The sequence below is a fragment of the Acomys russatus genome, chromosome 7, assembly GCF_903995435.1.
Source record: "Acomys russatus chromosome 7, mAcoRus1.1, whole genome shotgun sequence".
Classification (NCBI taxonomy): Eukaryota; Metazoa; Chordata; class Mammalia; order Rodentia; family Muridae; genus Acomys; species Acomys russatus.
In genome coordinates this window covers 27,862,598-27,866,464 of record NC_067143.1, presented here as the reverse complement: position 1 = coordinate 27,866,464, position 3,867 = coordinate 27,862,598, and positions in this window count along the sequence as shown.

Below are 3,867 nucleotides of genomic sequence, written 5' to 3'. Positions count from 1 at the left end.
GAAGACTAGTATGGAGGTTCCTCAAAGCTAAAAATTGATCAATCACATGATCCAGCTATCCCATGCCTGGATACACACCCAAAGAATCAGTCAGTGCATCACAGACATGCCAACAAGCCCATGTTTACTGCAGCACTATTTACAACAGCCGTGCCACAGACTCGATCGAATGCGTACCGGTGGATGCATGGATTAAACAACGTAACACACATACACAATGGGGCATTATTCAGCTGCAGAGTAAGATAAAATAGTGTACGGAAAAGGAATGGAACTCTAGCTATAATTTTAATTCAAAACTGTCTCTCAAAGGGCTGGTATGATGGCTGAGTTGGTAGAGGCAACTGGTACCAAACGTGAAAACCTGAGTTTGATTCCTGCAACCCATATAGTAGAAAGACAAAACTGATTCCCATAAGCTGTCCTCTGACCTCTATATGTCAGGTATGGCATATAAAAGCATGCATTCAGGTGTGCGTGTGCATACACACACACACACACACACACACACACACACCATGCACAGAGGAATAACTAAATAAGTAGATACAAAGAAAGAGAAAATTCTTCTTAACAAAATTTTAAAAATATACAAGCGAGTATTACTGCTTTGTTTGTGGAGTCACTCCTAATTAACCTCCATTCTTGTGTGGAAACGGTTTGAAATAAAGAACAGAGAATTTCCTTTGACTCACACTCACCAAGCATCAAACATTAATTTACTCCGGTTAAAAGCAGACATACATAATGATGTGTGTTCAATTCCCAGCAACTACATGGTGGCTCACAACCATCTGTAATGGAATCTGATGCCCTCTTCTGGTGTCCATGAAAACAGAGCACCCATACACATAAAATAAATAAAAAAATCTTTTTTTAGGAAGCCATTTATAGCAGTGGGTAATCAAAATGAGAAAACTAATAAAATAAGACTTTCTTGCTAAAAAAAATATCAGGGAGGTGGGGTTGGTAAGTGCCTGAAACAACCCAGAAAGCAGTGATCTGCAACAACTTCATGGCTTAGCCAAGTAGTCATCTTTTGGCATTTTCTATTGTAATAAAACATGCATAAAGTTGACTGTCTCAATCGATTGTCCTGAAGACATCTATACATTTATCTCTACAGTTTTCCATTTGCACAATTAAAACTCCATATCCTCTAAACATCAATACCTCATTTCCTTTTCTTGAGATCTTTTTTTATTAATTTATTCATATTACATCTCGATTGTTAGCCCTTCCCCTGTTTCCTCCCATTCTTCCCTCCCTCCCATTTCTCCCCTTCTCCCCTCCCCTATGTCTGTACTGAGGGAGACCTCCTCCCCCTATATATGCTCTCAGAATATCAAGTCTCTTCTTGGTAACTAGCTATCCTTCCTCTGAGTGCCACCAGGTCTCCCCATCTGGGGGACATGGTCAGAAAAGGGGGCACCAAGTGGGTCAGAGGAGAGGATATCCGATTGAGACTTTAGGCAAGAGTAGCATGGAAGAAAGAGGAAATAGTAAGACCCACAGGGTACTGGAAACCTACAAGAAGAACTTTATGACAGGCAGATCTGGATCCTGGGGTCCTCCTCAAACTAAGGCACCAGCCAAGGAGAATATAGGCAGTAAGCTTCGAACCCCTACCAAGACCTAGCCGACGAACATGACACTCTCCACTGTTGAGTGGAGAGTGAGATCTGATTCTTGAGATCTTGACACCCGCCATTGTACTTTCTGTCTTAATGAATTTGGCTCTTCTTTAAGGATCACATCTAAATGCAGCCGTAGCTGTATCTGTCCTTTTGCAACTGGCTTACTGAATATGGCAGAATATTTCCATCCATGTTTGAACCACATGACAAAATTTAAGACAAGAACCTTCAGCTGTTGTGTCACATATGTTATTTCATCTAGTCTACTGATGGACATTTCTCTAGCGCCCACCTTTTCACTGTGGTGGTAATGACACTGTGGACATAGCTGTACAAATACCATGTGAGTCTCTGCTTATAATTATTATGGTTATATACCAGAAGTAGAATTATTGGGGCATATATTAATTTTTCATTTAAAGTTTTTGAAGAATTAGCTTACTGTTTTCCATAGAAGTTGTAGTATTTTACATCCTTGGCAGGAATTCACATGTCTCTCAAGTTTTCTCCATACTTCCTAACAATTATTATTTTCTCTTTTGGTTTATATTAACTATTCAGAAGATGAATTGGGTGATGGATATCTCCTTTTTTATCTCTATATGATTGACAAAATTATATTCAAAGTATACAATGTGATTAGGTACTACATATACATTACTAAATGATTAACATAATCAAATTAATAAACTATCTATCACTACACTGAGTTACTGTTTGAACATGCATTGTTGTGAATTATATTTGCATTTCCTCAGTGATTAATGATCTTGAAAACTTTTAATGCTTGTTACTTATTTACCTATGTTCTCCAGAGAAATGTATGTACAAATCATTTGTCCTTTCTTGGACTATTTTTGGAAATTTATTTTATTTATTTGTTTAGACCATATTATGTTTCTTCGCATGTTTTTGTTAAAAATTAGATACTTGAAAACACACCTTTTGCAATATTTACAGACTGGCATAGAGAATCAGCTCTGTGCATTAGACCCACTTGGATTTGAGATCAGTTAGCTCACAGGTAGTCTTAATGTCCTCTCGAACCTTTTCTGGATACACATCTTACCTTCTACCACTGTGTGTGTGTGTGTGTGTGTGTGTGTGTGTGTGTGTGTGCGCGCGCGCGCGCCATCAGTTTCTCTAAATGTTTTTCTAGGATTTTCGTAGAGAAGGTGCATGTTAGATTTCATTCATTTGCAGTATTTCTTACCCTTGGTCTCTAAAAGTCTTCAGTCTTGCCACAGTTTTTAGCCTCTTTTGTGCCCAGTTATTCCTTCTATGACCTGAAACTTCCTTCATGCTGACAAATATTCCTATTCATGTTGAATTTTTTTACTTAAAATTGCATTTCTTTATTTTCCAGATAATCTCCACCGCAAGATGAGCAACTTTCAGACACCAAAATATGGTCCCACCATGTACATGACAAAGAAGGCAGTTATTTGTGAAATAAACTGTGTTTCAGGTAAGCCATTTTGTGTCTGAAAGTGACTATAATATAATTTCTTTGAGTTGAGATATGAAACTGAGCCATTTATGCAAAATCAGAAATAATACATCAAAAGCCATGTAATGTATAGACTAGGCTATTGGCTTTGATAAACAGATGTCTCTCTTCTCCCCTTCTCCTTCCCATTGGGTTTGGCGGCGGAGGGCCAGGAGGGAGTTCACGCATGTTACTGTAAAAAATGATAAAAGACCCATATTGAGGAAGATTTTAGGCTCTGGATGAGAAACCTGCTTTTGGTGTTTTGCTAAGTGGACGTGCTATCAAGGAGCATCTAAATATCTGTGTTCATGCCCACAGGTTGATGATGATCTCAACCTTGGTCCAAGAAGTTTCTGTTTAAAGTAGTTAGTGGTCAATTCAGAGACTCCCAACTGCTCAAAGTGCAGAATATAAATAACTCTGAGTGCTCGGCTGTAGATGGGTCCTCTGCATCAGCCTCCAGACCCAAGGCTCCGGGAATTTCAGTGGTTAGTGGCTAATGCTGAATCTCACAACTGCTCCAAGTAGAGTATAAATAACTCTGAGGGCTCATCTTTGACTGGGTCATCTGAGCAACCTCCCATATCCCAAGGCTGAGGACTTGGGAGAAGAGGGGTCAGAAAGGACATGAGAGTTGATAGATGGGAAGTAGAGAACTCTGAAATATTGACTCCTGGACATAATATGGCTGTCACACAAATCAACCCTCAGCAGCTATGGTTACCAGAATTAAAGCCT